General features: G+C 61.4%; 1 long non-coding RNA gene across 1 annotated transcript; it reads left to right on the top strand.

The window, feature by feature from the left end:
* Positions 1–5,233: 5,233 nt before the first annotated feature.
* On the top strand, positions 5,234–10,804 carry LOC139704975 (uncharacterized). The gene is made up of 2 exons (XR_011706903.1): positions 5,234–5,295; positions 7,720–10,804. It is a non-coding gene; the product is annotated as an uncharacterized lncRNA (long non-coding RNA).
* Positions 10,805–11,719: the final 915 nt, after the last annotated feature.

The raw sequence follows: 11,719 nt of genomic DNA, 5'->3' as shown, positions 1-11,719 counted from the left end.
CGACACGTGGCCAAGAGCCAGGCAGGGCCTCCCCAAAGATCCTGGCCAGCAGTGAGCTGGGGGCAGGAGGCTCTGGGCCTCAGCTTGGCCAAGGCGGGCAGACAGACCACAGCCAGGGCCACACTCAGTCCTGGGTTCACAAGCCCACGGGGACTCCAGTCCTTCCAGGGCTGGGTTAAACATCCTTCTGTCCCCACGCCACATTAGTTAGGCCACCAACCCCTCAGGGCATCACCAGCCCTGGCCTCTGTCCCTGCCTCCTGGGGGCTGTGGAGCTCCGGACCCCTCTGTGCTCTCTGGGTGGAGTGGGCCTGAAGGTCTGCTCTCCACTGTTGCCCGGGTCACAGCGGCTCCCGACTTCACCACCAGGTGGCGCCTGGCACCAGGGGAAAACGTGGCAGGTGGCAAAGGGATGGCTGGGTGGGGAGGCCCGGTGGCTCCGAAGTCCCCTGGCCCAGCAGCATCCATCAAGAGTGAGGAGTTGAGGGGCTGGGGCTGGGGCTGGGGTAGAACACTCCCCTCACACGTGCGAGACCCTGGGTTCCATCCCCAGCACCACATAAAAATAAATAAGTGAAATAAAAGTTAAAAAAAAGGAAAAGGAAAGGAGTGAGGCTGTGAGCTGGCACACCCCTGAGACAGGAGGATGGCAGGTTCAAGAGCAGCCGGACAACCCAGTGAAATCCACCGCACCATAAGTAGAAAGGACGGGTGAAGCCCCCTTGCTCAACCCCAGGATCAGTGGAAAGGGGGGACCAGCACGGACCGCCCGGCCACCCCGGAGCAAGGGTCCCGTGCCCCTCCACCTGCGGCACCCCTGGGGTGTGCCACGCTCTGTTCCTGAGGTGACCGGGGCTGAAGGGAGGACATCAGGGTCCATCCCGAGAACACGGCCGTCCCCAGCCCTCCCCGCAGGCTGGGTCAGACCCACACCAACCTGACTTGCTCCTGCAGTGGCCCTGGGCCACGGTGGCCACTGCTCCTCCCAGGCTCCGGGTCTCCATCTGTAGAACAGATGACCTCACCTCTATCCTGGGTGAGTGTGGCCCGTCCACCCGCCTCCAGCCACACCTCCCTCCCTGTCTCCTGCCTCCTCTCCACGCCAGCTCCTACAGACTGGGTGACCCAAGGGGCCGCCCTGAAAAGGGGAGGGGCTGCCCCATACCTGGCCACAGAGGCTGTGGCCCGAGGTCATACCCCGCAGGAGATGAGATGGGAGGGAAGGGGCAGAAGGAGAGCCCTGCTCCCCACGGCTCAAGGGGGGCCGGGGCGGGTGGTCTCACGGTCTCACCGGCCACAAGGAGAATCTGTCCAGCCAGATGAGGGCCGTTTGGGTATCCCTGTGCTCCAGATGAGGACACGAGACCCCGAGATCCATGCCAAGGCCTGAGTCACCCAGCAATGTGCCCCAGAGCAGGGCCTTCCCTGCTCCCCTCTGCTGGTGAGCCTGGCCACAGTGGTGGTGGGCAGTCAGGGTGGGTGGTGGTTGGAACCAGCTTGATCACCCGGGTGACACTGGGTGAATAATGGACCTCCCAGAGCCTCAGGGAGACCTGCCCCCAGGGGGTCGCCCAGCCATAGGAGGCTCCGAGCATTCTGGGCTCACGAGGATGGACTCGAGGCGGGCAAGGGCAGCAGGGGGGCTTGGCTGTGCTGGGCACGCAGGAGGCACGGGCAGCCATGGAGCCAGGGCTCACCCCACCGGGCCATCCTTGCCCAGCGAGATTGCCTCATGGGCAGGGAGCAAGGGCAGCTGCTGGCCTGATCCCTGGGAAACAAGGTAGGCATGTAGGCACAGGTTGGACACAGAGGCCAGGCCCGGTGGCCTGGGCCACTCCAAAGACCCTGACAGCCAGGGCAGAGTCCCAGCCAGGGCACCTGGTCTGGGAGACAATGGGCAAGGCCACCTCACTGGCCCGGGCAAGGTCATGCTGAAGAGGTCAAGGCCAGAGCCACTGCTGCCCCACCCAGCACAGGACCTGTCCCTATGCAGGGTCTGCTGCTCAGAGAGATCAACCTGCTAGGAATGGAGAGGCCAGACTCCCACTCAGCCTCAGCTTGCTCCCCCCAGCCCCAGGGCAGCCTCTCTTCAGCCCTCTACCTGGCCCCAGAAGACCCCCTGCACACCCCCGAGCACAGGCGTCTGGCCTGCACTCATACTGGGTCCTTCTGTTGCCCCTTCTCTGGTGACCCCTCCTAAGCCTTCTGTCTCAGCCTCCACCCCCAGCCTCCATGAATCACTAGCCACCTGCCTGTTCTGGCCTCCTCCAGGCCCAGAGGCCCAACCTCTCATCCTTCTTCCTGGCCCTCAACTCTCCCTCTGCCACCACACTGTACCCAGATGTCCCCGAGTCCTGGCATGTGGGCAGAGAAGGAGCAAACCACAGAGAGAGGCATGTCTGCAGGCCCTGAGTACAGCCCAGAAGCACGCCCTGGCCACCACCCAGGACAAGGGTCATGGACACTTTCTATTGCCTCTCAGAACTGCGACACTGGCCACGCAAGGGGTCAGACTCAAGACTCCTATTTGGACAGACAGTGAACTTGGTGACCGCTAGGAGACCAATGCTATTGTGTCTCATGCTCAGCACCTGCTAGAACAGAGCTGACCCAAGTGGGCACCTGTCAGAAAAATGAGGTGTTTCTGGGTCTGGGCTTTGAAGGATGAACGGGAGTCCTCCCTCCAACCCTGGCCCATCCCTCCCCTCCCCTCCCCATTCAGTGTGAGCCTGAGCCTCTTGCCATTGCTGCACCCACCATTCCCCAAGATGGGCTCAGAGTCACCCTGCCAGGACCCCGCCCCTCCTCCTGACCCCAGCCCCATCCTCCAAGCACTCCTTACAGTTGGGCAGCCTCTTGAGATCAGGCCTGGGCCAGGCCACCCAGGTGGATGGGACTGGGCTCAGGGCAGGTGTTGGCACTCCCAGCCACAGGAGTGCCACAGCCTCTGGCAATGACCTGAGACTTCCTATGGCCACCCATGGGTCCCCATGCCCAGCCCAGCCCACCCCTCTGACTAGGTGGGGTGCTGACCATGGGCCTGGACAGCTGTGCACGGGGGCAGCTCCCCCTGCCGTCCCCACTGCTTCCCAGGGGCAGCAACAGGGTGGAGTGAGGGGGCAGGTGTGCACTCTGGAGACCCAGAGGGCTGCACCACGGAGCTTGGGGGCCACGGGCACAGCAGGGGTGAGTATCCGATCACCCGGCCCAGCCCCCAGGAGCCCCGTGCTGCTGGGTCCACTACCACACAGTGTCCAGGTGCTCAGCCTCCCTCACAAGTACCTGCAGCTGGACTGGGCTCCGTCATCTGACCTGAGCCACCACCTGAGTCTAGAGGTCAGCAGCCCCCCCCCCCAGGTGTCCCCAGGAAGTCCCCCACCCTCTCTGGGCCACATGCTATGGAATGCTATTAGAGTTTGACAAAGCTTGACATTCTGGCTAGTAGGGACAGTCCCCAGGGCCCTGAGTTCCCCGGCCTTTGCACCCTTTGTCCCATGTAGCAGGGGTCAGCCTATCCTGGAGTCAGTTGGACCAGATGGGGCCCTTTTGGACCGCTAAGGCCAGTGTTGGTGCCATGCTTAGTGGGCGAGGGCAGGGGCTGGGGAAGCCAAGGCTGAGGAGGGAAGTGCCCGTGAGGGTAAGTGGCAGCCAGCTCCTTGCCCGTGCCCCGTCCCCAGTGCTTGCTCATCCACGCCAAGCCTGTGCTGGCCAAGGGTCTCAGGTGCTGCTGCCGAGGGGCACCTGGGCACCCGCTGTGGCAGGAGGGGAGGGGCGCAGGGGGACCCCGCCTCATGGGGCTGCTGTTCCTGGGCCAAGGCAGAGACGCGGGCTGGCCCAGGGCCCACCTCAGCCAGCCAGCTCCAGGGACAGCTGGGCTGCCCTACTGTGACAGGGGCCTGGGAATGCAGGGGACCTGGCCCGGCCATGAGGCCTTGGAGTGCAGAGAGCTCCGAAGGCTGGCAACCTTCCCCAGGGCAGCAGTGGGGGAGGGGCTGGGAGCAGCCACTGCCTCCTGCTCCATGGCCCCTGCCCTGCTGGGACCCCTCGGGGGCCAGCCTGGGACCTCCCTGCTCGGGTTTCTGGGCCCCTCCTGCAGGCCCAGTTTTGACGGAGCCTCTACAAACCCTCCTGCTTATCCAAGCCCACGCCACTTCTGTTGTCCCCTTTCCCCCAGGAAAGAGGCTGGTGCCATCAAACCAAGGTCAAACAGGGCAAGTGACAGAGTTGGCCGTGGACGCTCCCACTGGACACAGCCACACTCTCCAGCATCCACCACGGCCCCTGTGCTGGGGGACAGCTCCACATGTCTCGGATGGAGAAGCTGAGGCCCGAGGGGAGAAGCAGTCCCCAAGTCACACCCTGAGCCTGAGCAATAACAGCCTCGCGCCTGGGGACTCCAGGGCAGCGTCCCGACTGTACCCCAGACACACCTCCCCGCAGTGAGGGGGCGTCCAGGGGCCCGGAGGGACCACAGAGTAAAGGCAGACGTGGGAAGACGCAAGGGCTGGGTGGGTGCCCTCGCCACTGGGGCAGGGAGGGCTTCCTGGAGGAGGGATGTCTTCAGGGCTCTGTAGGGTGCAGGGCTAGGAGAAGCACGCACAGTCCCCCTGGGGCAGGGGCTGCTGGCAGGCTCAGAGCCCGAGGCCAGAGTATGTGGGCAAACCACAGAGGGTCCCGGGCTCCCTGGGTCCCCGAGAGGAGCCATGGAGGATTTCAGCATGGTGCCGAGACCAGACACGTGGGTAGACGTCCCTCTGGCTCAGGAGCTGGGACCGAGAGCGGGGACAGGGGTGGGACCGGCCTGGAGGGTGGAGGAAGGCAGGGGCTTTGGGAGAGCTCCTGCGGCGAGGCGGGGGGACTCTGGAGGCCCCCGTAGCACTCGGCACATCTCCAGTGACAGGTGAGGGGTGTTAGCTGGACTCAGGGCTGCTCCCCCTTCCCACAGTGTCCCTGTCACAGGGCTGGTGTTGCCAGGGCCTCTGGCCCCCATTCCCAGTTCCTCTGCCCTCCGAGGCCTGACCCACGGCTCTCCCGCAGGGCATGGAAGCTGGGCAGACTGGGCTCTGGAGGCGTCCAGCCCTCCAGCCCAACCCCAGACACCCAGCCCAAGGACGGCCAGCAACATGGGCTCCTGGGAGACAGGACCGGTTGTGGACTAACGCTGCGCCTGAGGGGGCAGGGCAGGGGCCACTTCTGCCAGGGACAGGGACGCCCTTCCCAATACTCTGGGCCACCCGGCTGCAGAGGCAGGAGTGTGTGCTCCAGGCTCAGGGAGCAGCATGTGCCATGCAGGAGGTGGGTGGGCTGCAGCGCGAGCTCTGCACCCAGGGGGAGCCCCGGGAGGAGGGAAGAGACTCCAGGGGGGTGGGGTGGAGGCAGCTGAGGCTGGGGAGGGGCTCGGGCCAAGAGCACAGGCAGGGGCAGAGCCAGCAGGCCAGTGTTTGGGACCTTCCTGGAGACCTGCTGAGGCCCAGCCTCTTTCCAGGAGCGCAGGGTGACAGCAGCCAGCCTCCCAGGAGAAGACACGTCCCTGCACTCAGGAAATGCAGGAGGGGAAGGGCAGTGGGGCAGGATTTGAGGACCCAGAGGCTTCTAGGAGTTCAGCAGGAGTGTGGCTTTTGGAGACAAGGCTGCGGACTGCTCCCAGATTCAGTTGGTGGTGGGCAGTGGCATGGCCAGGACAGAGACCCGGGCTGGACAGCTGGGTCAGCCTCTGGGTTCCCAGCTTGCTTTAGCACCCATACTGCTGCACCCGGCAGGATACGGGTCCCAGGCACTGCCCCTGCTGGGGCAGCCTGTCCTCAGTGCTGGCCTCTTAGTCAGCAGGCCACATGTGAAGCCGCATGCTGGACCCAGCGTTCCCCACCCCACAGAGGGGGCTCTCGTCTGTCACCCTCTGGCCAGATTCAGTTGGAAATTCATCTTGTAGTTGATCCTTCCTGGGCAGTTCATGATAATAGCCACCCTGTGACCACATCGGGGGGGCGGGGGGCCCTTGGGCGCTGGGGATACTGGAGCTCCTGAGACAGAGAGATGGGCAGGAGAAGCTGGGCCTTGACAGCCCAAGTGACACAGTCACCCCGAGTGCACGCTAGTCTGGCCCAGTCAGAGGCCGTTGGCCAAGTGCTAGCTGCTGGCCCTTGGCCTCCAGCACTGGCCAATGCCTCTTCTTGGTGGTCTGGGGCCCCTCAGGAGCAGGGCAGTGGCAGGAAGTGGGGTGTTGTGGGCAGATTGTCAGGACACAGCCATCCGAGTCACTAGGCAAAAGGGCCTCCTTGCTCAGCATCTGTGTGACGTGGCCCCAAGAGTCCAAAGATCAGGCCAAGGTCATGCTGTACTCAGGGCACCCAGGGCTGGAAGCCAGGGCTCCCAACCTCCACACTGAACCTTTGCTGGACAGGGCGTCCAGCAAGGGGGTGTACCTGAGGTCAGGTCTCCTCCTGTCCTTGGAGAAGCCAGCCCTGGGCTATGTTGGCCATGGGATCTGTGGGTCTGGTGGCATTTGGAGCCCTTGCAAAGTGACCTGGACTCCGTAGAGTTGGAGCAGAAGCCCGAGGACACTCTCAGCTCTACAGGGCGGGCAGGGCTGGGGCACAGGTGGTGGGCGTGCTGTGGGGGTCTTCCCCAGGGAAGGATTGCCTGGCGACCAGGGAGGGGCGACTGCAGGCCACCCTCTCAGGCCCCCTGCCCCACAGACAGAAGGCCACCACAGTCAGGTCACATGGCCCTCAGGGGTCAGCCCATGGTGCCGAGGAGGACTACGGGGACATCAGGACCAGGTCTGTTCACGGAGGGGCGCCTGGTGGGGCTGGCAGCACCAGCGTGGTTCCTAACCCTGCCCCTCTCAGGGCCCAAAGCCCTGGCCTCTTCAGCCCAGACTTCCGGCCACATCTTCCCTCCAGGGCAAAGGTCCTGAGCCCACTCTGGAGCTCAAGCCAGAGTCCTGTCATCCTGGCTCCTCCCCCGGCTCTCCCTCACCCCGTCCAGTCCTCCCCCAGGCCCTGATGGCTGTGGCCAGCAGCCTTTCAGAGCTGCCTGGGGGCGAGCGCACGTGTCAGGGTGCAGAATTTAAGCCACCCAGAGCACAGGGCATCCGGGGGCCAGGAGTGCACCAGGACGTGAGGCCTTACCCTGCAGCCCCTTGAAGCCCCGGGAACATTTTAGGCCGCACCAGGGAGAGGGGGGGTCTGTGTGGGGAGCAGTGGTGCCCCAGGGAGGAGGTGAGGATGGGGAGGTGATGGGGTGGAGGCCTCTCCCACGCCACTGGCTGCAGCCGGCTGAGGCGGAAAGCAGGAGGGGCCAGGCTGAGAGAGTACTGGGGGTTCCGCTGAGGCCCCAGCAGGCAGCTCAGGAGGAAGGCCTGCCAGGAGACAGCCCGGGAGGTGCTGGGGACAGCCAGGGAGAGTGGGCAGGCCAGGAGGGAGGAGGACAGAGGTCAAGACCTGAGCAGAGACGGGGAAATCCAGCTCGGCAGCTCAGAGCCAGGAGCAGGAGGGCCGGACTTCAGGCGTGGGGAGGAGACGGGAAACCCCAAGGCTCTCAGGTGTAGATGACCTGGGGCAGGTGGATGTCCCCAGGAAGGCCCTGCCTGGGGGACTGCCCAAACCACCTGCCCCAGCCTGCTCCCAGAAGCTACTGGATTCCCAGGCAGACCCATTGGCCTGGTGACAGGGCTCAGATCAGGAAGGAAAAAAAAATCTTTGTGCCCCTTTCCCACAGGCCATTACAATTCTATCTTTGTTCCCGGATGAAGCCAATCGTGGAGAAATGGATGCTGTCGGAATTACTGCCGAGCCTTAAAAAGGAGGTCTCTGGGCCTCCAGGAAGGGCACTGGGAACAAGCCCAGTGCCCATCGAGGCTGGTCAGCAGGGAAAGAGCCCTTCAGGGCACAAGCAGGGGCAGGCTGCCCTCGGCACCCTCCCTGGGCAGGGGAAAATTCTGTAGCCACTCACTGGGACACAGAGACTTACAAGGACACGGCAGCTGGCTCTTGGAATGGCTTGAAACCAAGAGACACAGGCAAGATGCCCTTGAGCCAGGGAAGTTGGGAAACAGGCCGCAGAGAAGGTCAGAGGTGCTGGCAGCATGGTCTGCAGAGGCTCCCTGGCCCCACTGACCCTGGCTCTGCTGAGTTCCAGGTCTCAGTGCCTTCCCGGTCCTCAGCAGACGGTGGGTCAGCGGAGGCAGGCCAAGGCCCAGGACAGCTGTTCCTCTTACCTTTGTCTTTGCACCTGATGCCCACGGTCTCAATCCCTGAGAGTGAACAGAACCTCACGTGTGTGCACACAGGCAAGCACGCACGCCCACACACGCAGCACACACACAACAAATACGCACTCACAGGCCCACATGAGCACTTACGCGTACACACCTAGGTGGCAGGAGCCCTGAGCTGAGAGTCAGGAGCACCTGGGTGGCACTGGGTGGCTCTCCCGCCCTCGTGTCCCCTGTGGGGTCTTGGGCCTGTGCCAGCTCTGCTGCAGTTCTGAGGTCCGGGGGAGTGCACGGGGCGGGGCCTCCCCAGCTGCCTTCCTGGGCCAAGGGCAGGCTGTGCCCACCCGCAGCAGAGGTGAGAAGGGAAGGCTCAAGGTCACACAGCCTGCTGGGGCCAGCACTCTTGTCCTGGCTTTGAAATAAGTGCCCCCTTCGCTCTACAGGAGGGGAATCTGAGACTTGGAGCAGCCAGGCGGGGAACTTGGGTCCTGTCGCTGTGACGCCCCTCACTGGGGAGGACTCACGCTAACAGAAGCTCCAGTCCTTCCTGCTATAACCCGTGGAATCCACAAGACCCCCTCTGGCTGGTGGCACCGGCCTGCTCGGGCCTCTGCCCTGCCCTTCCACCCCTGGCTCTCCCTGGTGCCTAGCATGTTTCCTGCCTGTGTCTGGGATCAACCCTGGACTCAGGAAGGGGCAGTGGACAGATGGACTGCTGTTCTGCCTGTGTCACTGGCACAGGCTGGCCCCAGGGAGGCTCCAGAACCGCAGCCCACAGCCCGGGCGTCTGGGGTAGGTGCTGTGTGGTCAGCAAGGGAGCCCCCGCCCCACCCCTGGCCAGCTTGGCCTCCGGCACAATGGCTGGTGGACAGAACAGCTCCCTGGGGCTGGCTTCTGTGCCACAGCCCCCAGATCCTCCCAAGGTCCTCAGGAGAAGGGGGTCTCCAACAGGCCCAGGGCACAACTAGCCCTCCCCTGCCCCACCCCAGGGCGGCACGTCTACCATTCCGAAGCAGGCCGGGCAGCCCAGGCCGGGTGGGTGCTAGGGCAGCCTGGCAGCTTGTCAAGACCTTGTCCCTGGGCTGCAAGGGCAAAGGCCCCCACCCAGCCCCCGCACAGCCAGCACAGCAGCCCTTGGGGGCCTCAGAAAACTTCCCACCTGTCACTCCACCAAACTCCTCCCCTTCCTCCTCCTCCTCCTCTCCCTCCTCTCCTTCCTTTCCCTCCTCCTCCTCCCTTCCCTCTCCACCTCCTCCAGCACACTCTCCCTGCGGCTCCCACCCTGATGGCAGCACGGACACACTGTACCCACACTCCCCAGGGCCAGCCCCGCCGAGGACCTGCAGATACTTCACCTGCCCAGCCTCTGACCACCGGTGAGCTAGGCCTTTCCTTGTCTCCTCTACACCCCTGGGGACACCGAGGCTCAGGGCTGTGAGAGGAGCCCCCATCGCTGCAGCCCATGGCGGTCATCCGCCCTGGGTGCCACCCTCCTGATCATGGTGGCTGGCAGAATAATGGTCCCAAGGTGTCAACGTCCTCGTCCCCAGAACCTGCAAACAAATCACCTCACATGGCAGAAGAACCTTACAGAGGTGACCAGGTCAAGAATCCTGAGATTACCTGGTGACCTCAGTGGGTCCAGTGGAATCCCCAGGGTCCTTCAAGAGGAAGGAGGTCAGAGACAGAGAGAGACCTGAAGGCACTGCCAGTTTCAAAGTGAAAGAAGGAGTCGCAGGTCAAGGGACAGGGGCCTCTGGAGGCCAGGAAGTGGAGGAAGTCACTCTTCCCTGGAGCCCTGGGAAGGGCTCTGTGTCCCATGGTGATGGGAACTCACCTCAGAGCACTTGTGAAGGCAAGTGAGAGAAGGCCATGCAGCAGCCTGTAGGGGGACAACAGGCATGGCCCTACCCACCGAGCGTCCGTCACGGGCATTCCTGGCACCCTCTCTGCTGGGCAGCCCCTTTGTGCCTTCCTCAGGGAATGGCCATGTGGCACCTCTTTCCATTGTGTCTTCTGACCAGGGACAGGGCTGCTTTCCTGGTTTGACCCTGGCCTGAACACACTGACCTCAAACGTGCTCCCAGAAGCCCAGGGGAGAATAGATGAGGGTTTTGCAACTGAGAATACTCTGCCTACCCTTGAATTGTGCCCTTCCAGAAGGTGACTTGTATGATCTGTGAAGTACACTGCACAAAAGCAGGAAAAGAAAAGAAACGTCCTCCTGTTGGATTTTGGAGAAGTTTTGACAAGTTCCCACAATAACCTCTAGTCACTACATCCCCTCCCTCAGGCCGGAGGAACAGCCGTGGCAAAGCACGGGACCCTCCTGGGCATTAGGTCAATTGATTTCCTCGATGTCAATAAAAGTAGCCCGGCAGCAGGTTGAACGCAGAAGCAGACGTGAGCATCCAGCTACTGCTCCCTATTAGGCCAAACATGCAGGAGAGCTTCAAAAATGTTCTGCTTTGAAAAACACGATCATTTTCATTAGGATATCATTTATGACATCTATTATTTATGACATCTGAATGGCTTCCTGTTATTTTATATGAATGATTAAATATTAAAGGATTTTCCTAGTTTTCATTTCTAATTCTATCAATCTCGACAAAAGCCAAGATAAACACATTTTGGAGTTCTCAACACTTTCCAAGAGTGAAAGTGTCGTGAAGGCAAAAGATCTGAGCATCGCTGTCCTGTATAATCTCTGTAAAATGTTCACACCAGAAAGTCAGCCAGGACACACTATCTGTGAACTACAGACCTGATTTCACCCAGTGTCCCCAAACCTCCCTCCAGCAAATCCAAGCTCTGCGTGGGATATGGGGAGTTAGTGTTCAATGGGTCCAGAATCTCAGTTTGGGATGATGGAGAAAGTTCTGGAAGCAAATGACAGTGATGGTCATACAATATTGTAAGAGCATGTGATGCCACAGAACTGTGCCTTTCAACAGTAAATGTCAGTCAAGTTCTATGCATACCTTGCTACAGGAAAACACGTAGAAGATAAAGTGTGTCTAAATGTCGAGCGGGTTGCATGCACCCTGATAAGAACAAGCAAACCCAGGGTATGTGTGATCTCCTCACCATAAATGCTATTGCAGTGTAAAGTAGCTGTGTGCTATTTCACTAGCAAAAAGTTTCTACACAAAACAAGCTGGGTGTTGCTAAATTTGAACGTGTAGGATGTAAAATTCTAAGGGAAAAAAATCTCCGAGGATGGGGTGCTTTTGTGTCTGCGTGCATGGGCACAGGCGTGCTGGGTGCAGGCCGGCTGCAGCAAAATAACCGGGGGGTGATGAACAACTTGTGTACATTGATGCAGCAGGAGAGGGAGCCCTTTATTGCAGGACAGGAGCAGTATTTATACATTCCACACAACTTATCTAATTAGCATAAACTAGATACAGCAGTCAACCAATAAGGAATCTCCACACTTAATGGCTGGCTTTTGTTACTTCTCAAACCACTCCCTCTGGCATTTTGCCAGGCACCATCCAG

The sequence above is a fragment of the Marmota flaviventris genome, chromosome 3 (assembly GCF_047511675.1).
Source record: "Marmota flaviventris isolate mMarFla1 chromosome 3, mMarFla1.hap1, whole genome shotgun sequence".
Classification (NCBI taxonomy): domain Eukaryota; kingdom Metazoa; phylum Chordata; class Mammalia; order Rodentia; family Sciuridae; genus Marmota; species Marmota flaviventris.
The sequence above is the reverse complement of the archived record's forward strand: the minus strand, read 5'-3'. Positions and strand labels throughout refer to the sequence as shown.